We start from the raw sequence: 12092 nt of genomic DNA, 5'->3' as shown, positions 1-12092 counted from the left end.
CAAGTGTTATTTACACGTCATAATTTCATAGAAGTTTGACGTTTAAAATTACACTTGCACTGCGTGGGCTATCAAAATTAGAGATGCAACGGATAGTTGTTTGGCCGGATACCGGATACCGGATATCCGGCCTAGACACTGGCCGAATATCCGGTATCCGGCCGCCGGATATTCGGCCGGCGGAACTATACCTATATTTTGAGTTTTGCAGGTGCGCGTCGTGCAGGTTTCGACCTGTTTCGTAGTGAACGTTCGCGCGGACACAATTCTAGGATCGTAACGAGTTTTATCATGTCATTACGTAGTAAGTTCGTATATAGTTACAAGTGCGCGCGCGTATTTTTGTGTAATCAAATAAGTGTATTGTGTGACATTGGTTACGTATTCATTTCTATGTACTGTGTGGTTAGCATGATGACCGTGACTGTTTATTAGATTCCATTTTTTAACCCAAAATGTGTTAATTTTACTATCCGGTATCCGGCCGGATAGTAGGTCACTATCCGGTATCCGGCCGGATACTAAAAAACAGGCCGGATAGGCCGGATACCGGATAGTAACCGGTTATCCGGTGCATCTCTAATCAAAATCGCTGCAGAATTTTCTCGGTCTGACTCTAAATAGCCGTTTAATAGTCGATTTAGACTCTCGCGCGAGCCACGAGACGAGCCGCGAGCCGAGCCACGAGACGCGAGTCCACCGTTTACACTCGCGTTCGGCTTGTCACTTTCTCTTGTCACACTCGGTTTAGACTCTAGTTTAGTCGAGTTTAACTCTCGCGCGAGCCACGAGACGAGCCGCGAGCCGCGCCACGAGACGCGAGTGTAAGCGGTGGGCTCGCGGCTCGTCTCGTGGCTCGCAAGCTCGTCGAGCTAATTATAATTTAAACACTAACGGCACGGCATAAGGTTTATAACCGAATGACAAGCCGAACGCGAGTGTAAGCGGTGGACTCGCGTCTCGTGGCGCGGCTCGCGGCTCGTCTCGTGGCTCGCACGAGAGTCTAAATTGGCTTAATGATATTGGTAAAGAACGTGTAGACCAAAGAGTAGTATAATATATATGTGTAGACCCCTGAAGAATCGTGTAGAGGAGCCATAAGGGACGTGTCAAGTGTTGCCATTAAACGTTTTAGCTTTTTGACAGATTTTTGACAGTGATGTTAAACTGAAACTGAATATAAAACTGAGGGTAAAAGTTAAAAAAGTTTCCGTTTTCACTAATTTAAGCAATAATTTGCGTGGAAATCGTTGTCTCTCATTTGCATTGCTCAGATTGCTCTCATAAGCAAATAATGAGTTATACAATACTGGATTACCTGAACGAGGACTGCTGGCGCGCCGTACTGCAGTATGTACCTGTTCAGGACATCGTGAGGACGGAGAGTGCCAGTAAACGGTGGCAGAAAGTGGTGCTCACATACTTGCAAGGTTAGAAACATAACTGTTGAGTATACAATTAATTAAAAATTTAAAAAACTAATATCTAACTAACCAAACTTACATCCATGTAACATATTTGTAGCAGGAAATAAAAGGCTTTTTATTTTTATTTTTATTTTATTTATATACAATTATGATTAACCGCAGAGAGTAAGAGTAAGTGGGAGTTAGTTTTTGGGGTTCCCTACCCAAAGGGTAAAACCGGAACCCTATTACTAAGACTCCACTGTCTGTCCGTCCGTCTGTCTGTCACCAGGCTGTATCTCATGAACCGTGAACCGTTTTGTTCATCATCAACCATGTTTAAGTATGTGTTCATTGTTTGATGCAGCATTAGTGAATGCAAATCGGTTATTTTCGGTTATTTTTTGTATGGAAATAATCGGTTATTAACCGAAACCGCGGTTATTTCCATACAAAAAATAACCGATTTGCATTCCCTATGCAGCATGTAGCGAACTTAAATAATATGCATCTTGTTTTGTCAAACATTAAATTTTTTTTTCCCAGGCATCCATATTGGTATTCTGAATAAGGATTCAGATGTGGATCCACTTTATTTACATGGGATTTACAATATTACGAAGTTTTCAACACGGAATAACTCATCATTTAAGAGTTGGACTAATAAATTGGGGTCTTCAGTCGTGGCTGCAGACTGTTATGATCTGGAATGTATGAAAATTCTTAGAGAAAACTGCCCCAATTTGGAAACTCTGGTATTTGTCAAATTATCTTGTGTGTTGCATACTGAAATAGATGTCATAGTGACAAAGCCCTCCAGTGGTGGAGTCACTTTACTAATCCCGGATTCTTGTTTATTATAATTGTCATTTAATTATTTGGATATCATTACCATAAGTATCTTACTGCGGGGCTTAATCTATTTGTGTAAGAATGCTCTATAATATTTATTTATTTATAAGTAAATTAGAGTAGAAATATAACTTATTTGTTTGTAATAATGTAAGTTATTAATCCACAACAAATGAAAGCAATTTTAAAGAGATTAACGTTTCCTTGTAAAAAAAACTGCAACTATTTAAAAAATATTGCAACATTTCAGATTATCCATTATATGCTGTATGACTGTGATGACCACAAATATGATTTACACCCATACAACTTGAATGAAAACTTCAAAGATTTGCAACACCTTTGCGTCAAGTATTATGTAAGTATGTTTACACTTTTTTCAAAAATACGGATATGACCTTCAAACCATCAAGACAAGAGTGTACTGCCATCTTAAAGGCCATCAACACACTTACAACCCGTACATCATCGCTTACCAACAGGCGATTCGTCTGCTTGTTTGCCTCCTATATAATAAGAAAAAATGTTTATACATATATTTAGGGGCTACAGGATAAATTTAGCTAGTTTTTGACTTATTACACAATTTGTTACAGGCATCTGATCATTATGTCAGCCAATTTATAGCAGACCGAGCATTATCCGTATTGCAGTTCAATTATTGCACATATTTGACTGGCGAATGTTTGAAAACTATAAACACAAGTAACTTAAAATGCCTCATATTTGTGTGGTGCGGGGACATACAGTCCAACTGGTTGCCCACCTTAGGCAAACTTAATAAGCTGACAAAGCTTAAAATGTCTGAAATGCCTAAGAAAGTATGCATAGAGATGATTTTAGTGTTGGATAAAATGCCCAATTTGGAGTGGTTAGAAATATGTAGCAATGATACTGGGGACTATTCGCATTATGTTGCCATTGAGCCAATATGTAAACTGACTCGCTTGAAGTATCTTAGTGTTGACTTTAATGTGGAAGATGAAGACGTGGATGACGTGACGCGGTGCTGCAAGGAGCTGCGTTCCTTGGAGTTTTCTAAATGCGGAGGTAAGCCAAACTATTTATTTCTTCTTCTCAGTATATTTGCGTCCACTGCTGAATATATGCCTCTTTCATGATTTCCATGTTGTTCTGTATGCGGCGGTTCCTTGCCAGGAACCTGCCGTCTTTATTATGTCGTCCGACCACCTGGCTCGTGGTTTCCCGTCTCTTCAGCTTCCCAGTCGAGGTCTCCAGAATAGTACTCGCTGGCCCCATTGGTCGTCATCCCTTCGACAGAAATGGCCGGCCCATTCCCACTTCAGTTGCGCAATTCTTATGGCGATGTCTGTAACTTTCGTGCGTTGGCGAATGTCCTCATTGCGAATTCTGTCTCGCAGGGAGATCCCGAGCGTCGCGCTCCATAGCTCTCTGTGCCACTTTAGCTGGCGGACCCTTCCGACAGTCAACGTCCATGTCTCGCATGCCATCATCAAACTATTTATTTATTTAAATTTTATTGCACAAAAGAAAAATGTATAAAAGGCGGATTTTTATACATTTTAAAGGCGAAGGCCTACCATTGTATCGAGAAGCAGTAGCGCGCTCTCGCTCACTTTCTTCTTAAAGTAGATCTTTAATTGCAGATCTGACTGAGGAGGGTATAGAGATGATATGCCGCAACGCAGGCGCCCGGCTGACATCGCTCGGCCTGCTCAGTATAGATGTACTGACGGATACTTCTTGTTGGGCATCATTCGCAGCTGCCCCGAACTCACGGTAGATACATTTGGATTTTCAGTATCTTCCAGTTTTTCAAAATTTTAAACTCAATGCACCTGACGATTTCGGTTTAGAATCGAACTTAACACATTCATTGCCAACCCAGCCAAACAAGACATCCACGCCAGGCCACAAAAATTTCTTCATATAAAGGTGTAGTACCACGATCCCGACTATCGGGTCGTCCAGCCTGGGAACGAAATCATAAAATACCCGACTATCGGCTTTTCGGCGTTGAATGTGTTAAACTTTCGTGAGTCATACTATCGCACCTAAGCAAAAAAATACGGATTCACTCGATGTTTCTAGGTCTCCATTTTCAAGCATGCCCCAAATTACGAGTATCCGCATCGGAATCTCTATGGTCTCGGAATAAATTCAGATATTGTCTATTTATGTCATCTAGTCTCTGAACGTGGGTGGGTTGTCGCTAACGCTGGCGGTGTTGCCGCGCGCGGCTGCGGCGCGGCACGAGGTGCGGCCGGGGCTGCGCTTGCGGCTCGACCTCGCCAAAACTAACTTACCTGAAGACTACTTTGGCTATTATATGGTAACAATCTGATAACACTATAGCCACATTGTTAGTAAAAAAAACACGCGAAATTCAGTCTTTTGGGACTTTATATTAGATCGCCTAGATTAGATTTTTACATTTGCCGCCCTTTTCTATTTCATAATTTTCTTGCGTGGAATTTATTTTATTTAAGTATACGTTTGTAATAGATAGTGTTGCGCGCGCATTTTTAACTGAATATGTACGAAATATCATTTGATATTTACCAGTCGCTTTTCGGTGAAGGAAAACATCGTGAGGAAACCGGACTAATCCCAATAAGGGCTTAGTTTACCCTCTGGGTTGGAAGGTCAGATGGCAGTCGCTTTCGTAAAAACTAGTGGCCACGTCAATTCCTGGGATTAGTTGCCAAGTGGACCCCAGGCTCCCATGAGCCGTGGAAAAATGCCGGGACAACGCGAGGAAGAAGATAAGGCAATAAAGTTAAGTATGAGTACAACATTGCTGGCCTTGATCGGCAACACCCCAAGTGTTTTCCGAGCAAGTGTTTTTCTCGGTCTCCCAGAAGTCCCAGATATTTTTATAATGAAGTGAGAGCGTAACTTCAGTTTTATGGCGGCGGTTAGGTCCGTGTAGGGTTTGCACGACGGATCCAAAATGTATGGGAAGATCCGCGGATCCGGATCCAGATCTGGATAATTTCATACATTTCGGATCCGGATTGCAAACCCTAGGTCCGTGCGACTCTTACCTAATACACATATTTGTTCACAGGAAGACCACCATGAGACAAATGGGCATATACTGACGGAATATGAAGACCTAATTGTAAACTTGGATGATCCTAATTAAGATTTCTTAGGAGGTTTGCAGCCCGAGGGCTGGGTTGTGACAGATCTCTCGAAACCATTTAAAAGAAAAGAAGAGTTTCATTAATTGATGACTGTTTAAGTTAACACTAATTTATAGGCAACACACGTATACTTTTTTTTACTGTAAGTAACTAATAAAGTTTTATATATAAAGGAGAAATCATTTTATTTAGTGAACAAACAGCCGAAACCTCTTTAATTAGGTATCATGTCTCTGACTGAAGCTCTAGGACTTCGCGGTACCAGACCTCCACCTCCAGGCTCCGGGTTCTGGCGCGGAGGTAGTGATGACTGATGATGTAGGTACATATTGTACCTACAGTACCTAATGAAATTCGATGATACTCTCAGCATGTCTATAATTAACTAGCGACCCGCCTCGGCTTCGCACGGGTTAACAAATTATACATAAACCTTTCTTTCGAATCACTCTATCAATTAAAAACCGGCCAAGTGCGAGTCGGACTCGCGCACGGAGGGTTCCGCACCATCAACAAAAAATAGAGCAAAACAAGCAAAAAAACGGTCACCCATCCAAGTACTGACCCCGCCCGAAGGTTGCTTAACTTCGGTCAAAAATCACGTTTGTTGTTTGGGAGCCCCACTTAAATCTTTATTTTATTCTGTTTTTAGTATTTGTTGTTATAGCGGCAACATAAATACATCATCTGTGAAAATTTCAACTGTCTAGCTATCACGGTTCGTGAGATACAGCCTGGTGACAGACGGACGGACGGACAGCGGAGTCTTAGTAATAGGGTCCCGTTTTTACCCTTTGGGTACGGAACCCTAAAAAACCGCATCCAAATCCGTTGCGTAGTTTTAAAAATCTAAGCATACATACAGACAGCGGGAAGCGACTTTATTACACGACTGCCCAAAAAAAAGAGTGTATTGTTTTCAGCGTTCATGTTTGTATGTATATATATGTATGTGAGTTTCTTTATTCCACGATAACTTCAGAATGCCTTAACCGATTTAGATGTATGATATATCATTAGAATCCTTACGTCATCCCGGGTGACATAGGCTATGTGACGTCATTACAAAATCAATATGGCGGACTTAATACGCCATATTACGCAACCTTAAGAAAAAAATATCTTGCAAACCCATCGAGTAGGGCATCAAAATGAAGCGCTTTGAAAGACGATCAATAATATATATACAATATGAGGGTTTACGTCCAATTTTAAGAAATTAAGAATTTACAAAATATATTAAGAAATCCAAAATCGCGTGTCATCTGTGTGTTATCTGTGGAATGTGGATCGTGAATGACAGCCATCATCTTATTGTTTACATTCTGAATCGTTTCTATTTCAAGAGAAATTTCTGCTGTCACCATTAAATACCAAGATTATGCATGACCTCAAGCAAAGCTAAGGTGCCTACAATGTACAATCATTCTCGTTGACGGTAAATATTACTAAAATTTGAGGTTATGATAATTCATTCGAACTGACGTATGAAGGGCGGAAAAATAAACACGTTATGGTTCGATGTACATTGCTGCTTTTCTTAGCGCAATTCTGCCTGAATTCTGCTCATTGGGTGTTACATGGTGTTACCCTACTTTAATTTGCAGTACATTGCTACTGACAAGATTTGCTTGACGCACTATAGGTATTATATTAATCATATTTTACTTGTTTTGAAACCAAGCCAATATGTTCTAAATTGCGCAAAAGTTCTAAAGTGTGGATCATGGAACGCTCATTTTGAAATTAGAACACTATGGTCTGTCAGAAAATGCCCTAAACTTTATGTCTTCTTACCTTAGCAATAGAACACAAACAGTTGTTGTAAACAAAACCCAGTCTAGCGGAGCTGTAGTCCAATTAGGAGTGCCGCAAGGTTCTATTTTGGGTCCATTCCTGTTTTTGGTTTATATAAATGATTTGCCATGTATAGTAGAAAATCTTTGTGAAATAGTTCTTTTTGCTGATCATTACTTTTTAAGGTTGATCGGAAATCTACCGATTATAGTGTAATTAACAGCACACTCGTTAATGTACTTAACTGGTTTACTATGAACAATTTGCTTCTTAATGCTAAGAAAACCAAATGTATTCGATTTTCTTTGCCGAATGTTAAACCAGTCGATACTAAAATACTTTTGAATAATGAATGCTTAGAGATGGTAGATAAAGCTCTGTTTCTTGGTTTAACATTGGACAAAAATCTACAATGGAGTCCTCATATCGGAACACTAGCTAACAAATTAAGTTCGGCCGCTTACGCCGTGAGGAGAATTAGACAACTGACTAATGTTGAAACAGCTCGCCTTGTTTATTATAGTTATTTTCATAGTGTAATGTCATATGGTATTCTGGTTTGGGGCAAAGCAGCTGACATACAGACTATATTTGTCTTACAAAAGAGAGCCATTCGTTCTATATATAACTTAAGAGCGCGTGAATCATTAAGAGAACTTTTCAAAGAAATTAATATTTTAACTGTAGCTTCCCAGTACATATATGATAGTATTATTTATGTTATTAAGAATCTAGACTCCTTCACTAAGAATTCTGATGTCCATAACTTTAACACTAGAAATAGAAATAAGCTTGCTATCAGAAAGTTTCGTGTCCGTAAAGTACAAAAGTCATTCGTTGGGCAATGCATTCATTTTTATAACAAGTTACCTGAGAATGCTTTAAGATTACCCTTTCCAGCTCTTAAGAATTACTTAAAAAAGTCATTGATGTTAAAAGCTTATTACAGAGTCGAGGACTACTTGACAGACAAACATGCATGGTCCAAACCAGAAACTAACTAATAAAAAGTAGTAGCAATTAAAAACATTGTATTATGTATAGAGTTATAGGTGACACAGCTCAGGTAAGCAGGAAAGCACATCAAATATTATATGTTGGTAATTAATAATAATCAATCAGATTTATATAATATGTTTTCCCATTTCTTTTAATAACTTTATTTTCTTTTCCTTTTGTAAGAATTTGATATGTTTTCTGAAAGAGCTACGATTTTGTATGATTCCATGTACATATGTATATTTTCTAAATCAAATTTCTATTACACCTTATGTGTATAATTGCATGAATTCTATAGTAATTTAAATTGTATTTTTTTCCCTTATTTTCTCGTAATGCATGTTAATTATAAGATGTAATTATTTTTGAAAAGATGTGTCCCGCCGAGTTTGTTGCCGGTCCCATATTGGGATACCCTCCTCCAATTGAGGGGGGATTTAAATCTTCTCGGGGCAGAGGTGTAGCGTTGGAGCCGGTCTACCTAGCTTTATTTGACGTTCATAAGCGCATTGTAATTATGCCTACTTGAATAAACTATCTTTTATCTTATCTTATCTTAAGGGAATAGAAAAGTGTAAATAAGTTCTTTGTAGAGAGTCTGAGATTGTAGAGTCCGTCTTCAGATACAAATCTGCACCGACGGAACAAAGTGTGAAAGTGTCATTATAACTCTATATTTTTATACGTATTTTTTTTTATATAAAGCCCGAGACACACTTGTAAGTTTTACTTACGTAAGTAGGGACAAAGCTATTTGTTAGAATGAGATAATGATATTCATCTCTCATTCTGTAGTACCTATAGCTGTGTCCGTACGTAGTACGTACGTAAGTAAAACTTAAGACAGATGGGCTCTTCCTGCAACTTCCCCGAGTATTTTAATTACGAAGGCCGAAGGCCGAACTCCGCATAGGGCCGACGGTCCGAAGCGTAAGGCAGGTGCGTGCACGCACCTGCTAGCATGCTTCCTGTAACTTCTCCAAGTATCCTAATTGCGAAGGCCGAAGGCCGAGCTTCGCTTAGGGCCGAAGGCCCGGAGCGTAAGAAATGTGCACACTTTCTGCAGCTTCCCCAAGTATCTTAATTGCGAAGGCCGCAGGCCGAGCTTCGCGTAGGGCCGAAGGCCCGGACCGTAAGAAAGGTGCACGCTCTCTGAAGCTTCCTCAAGTTTCTTAATTACGAAAGCCGAAGGCCGAGCTTCGCGTAGGGCCGAAGGCCCGGAGCGTAAGAAAGGTGCACGCTTTCTGCAGCTTCCCCAAGTATCTTAATTCCGAAGGCCGAAGGCCGAGCTTCGCGTAGGGCCGAAGGCCTGGAGCGTAAGAAAAGTGCATGCTTTCTTTAGCTTCCCCAAGTATCTTAATTGCGAAGGCCGAAGGCCGAGCTTCGCGTAGGGCGGAAGGCCCGAAGCGTAAGAAAGGTGCACGCATTCTGCAGCTTCCCCAAGTTTTTTATTTGTGAAGGTCGAAGGCCGAGCTACGCGTAGGGCCGAAGGCCCGGAGCGTATGAAAGGTGCACTTTTTCTGCAGGTTCCCCAAGTATCTTAATTGCGAAGGCCAAAGGCCGAGCTTCGCGCAGGGCCGAAGGCCCGGACCGTAAGAAAGGTGCACGCTCTCTGCAGCTTCCTCAAGTTTCTTAATTACGGCGGAAGCCAAAGGCCGAGCTTTGCGTAGGGCCGAAGGCCCGGAGCGTAAGAAAGCTGCACGCTTTCTGCAGCTTCCCCAAAGTATCTTAATTGCGAAGGCCGAAGGCCGAGCTTCGCGTAGGGCTAAAGGCCCGGAGCGTTAGAAATTTGCACGCTTTCTGCAGCTTCCCCAAATTTCTTAATTGCGAAGGCCGAAGGCCGAGCTTCGCGTAGGGCCGAAGGCCCGGAGCGTAAGAAAGCTGCACGCTTTCTGCAACTTCCCGAAGTATCTTAATTGCGAAGGCCGAAGGCCGAACTTCGCGTAGGGCCGAAGGCCCGGAGCGTAAGAAAGCTGCACGCTTTCTGCAGCTTCCCCAAGTATCTTAATTGCGAAGGCCGAAGGCCGAGCTTCGCGTAGGGCCGAAGGCCCGGAGCGTAAGAAAGCTGCACGCTTTCTGCAGCTTCCCCAAGTATCTTAATTGCGAAGGCCGAAGGCCGAGCTTCGCGTAGGGCCGAAGGCCCGGAGCGTAAGAAAGCTGCACGCTTTCTGCAGCTTCCCCAAGTATCTTAATTGCGAAGGCCCAAGGCCGAGCTTCGCGTAGGGCCGAAGGCCTGGAGCGTAAAAAAGATGCACGCTTTCTGCAGCTTCCCCAAGTATCTTAATTGCGAAGGCCGAAGGCCGAACTTCGCGCAGAAAGGTGCACGCTTTCTGCAGCTTCCCCAAGTATCTTAATTGCGAAGGCCGAAGGCCGAACTTCGCGCAGAAAGGTGCACGCTTTCTGCAGCTTCCCCATGTATCTTAATTGCGAAGACCGAAGGCCGAGCTTCGCGTAGGGCCGAAGGCCTGGAGCGTAAGAAAGATGCACGCTTTCTGCAGCTTCCCGAAGTATCTTAATTGCGAAGGCCGAAGGCCGAGCTTCGCGTAGGGCCGAAGGCCCGGAGCGTAAGAAAGCTGCACGCTTTCTGCAGCTTCCCCAAGTATCTTAATTGCGAAGGCCGAAGGCCGAGCTTTGCGTAGGGCTGTAGGCCCGGAGCGTAAGAAAGCTGCATGCTTTCTGCAGCTTCCCCAAGTATCTTAATTGCGAAGGCCCAAGGCCGAGCTTCGCGTAGGGCCGAAGGCCTGGAGCGTAAAAAAGATGCACGCTTTCTGCAGCTTCCCCAAGTATCTTAATTGCGAAGGCCGAAGGCCGAACTTCGCGTAGGGCCGAAGGCCGAACTTCGCGCAGAAAGGTGCACGCTTTCTGCAGCTTCCCCAAGTATCTTAATAGCGAAGGCCGAAGGCCGAGCTTCGCGTAGGGCCGAAGGCCTGGAGCGTAAGAAAGATGCACGCTTTCTGCAGCTTCCCCAAGTATCTTAATTGCGAAGGCCGAAAGCCAACTAATAGGAAATAATTACGTAGTTGCAGAGATATTAAGCCATATAGCACTTTTCAATACGTCTGGTTTTTGGGTCAGACCTACTTAGGTTTTTAAGCACGTTTTATGCTAACATATCAAAGATCAACGTGATAAAATCTCCTTGAAGCAACTAAATTGTCTTAAATCATAAAAAAAATGTGGTTGGTTTTTTAAATGGTCACTAAAATGTATAAAATAAAATAAATTAATTAAAAATTAAAAAACACGACTGCAGTTTAAAAGCGAACTGAAAAGCTAGAAATAATGTTTAGTTATGTTAGGTATTCAACTTAATGAATGTAAAATAGAATATAAGTGTTCAGTCAGGGTCATAAACAGCAATCGGAAAAGTTTAGGCTCATTTAGGATCGTGACTGTACCTGCATATTTTATTTCGATTGCAGTCGGGGACCTTGATATATTGAAATTTTCCCATTCACAGGTCCCCGACTGCAATCGAAATAAAATATGCAGGTACAGTCACGATCCTAAATGAGCCTAAACTTTTCCGATTGCTGTTTATGACCCTGACTGAACACTTATATTCTATTTTACATTCATTAAGTTGAGTACCTAACATAACTAAACATTATTTCTAGCTTTTCAGTTCGCTTTTAAACTGCAGTCGTGTTTTTTAATTTTTAATTAATTTATTTTATTTTATAATATGTAGTGATACCTAGTCTTTTATTCATCGTTCTTAATAATCTTTATAATTCTTCACCTCTATATGTTTTTCGCCCTTCCCAATTACGTACGAATTCTGAATCAAAATAAGTTACAGTTTCTACATGCCTACTTGGTAAGGCCTAAATAGGTCAAAACAATCATCAGATCAACAACACAATGATTGTCAATTGTCATCATGTTGTCATCATTACGGTGATTC

This window comes from Cydia amplana, chromosome 5, assembly GCF_948474715.1.
Source record: "Cydia amplana chromosome 5, ilCydAmpl1.1, whole genome shotgun sequence".
Lineage (NCBI taxonomy): Eukaryota > Metazoa > Arthropoda > Insecta > Lepidoptera > Tortricidae > Cydia > Cydia amplana.
The sequence above is the reverse complement of the archived record's forward strand: the minus strand, read 5'-3'. Positions refer to the sequence as shown.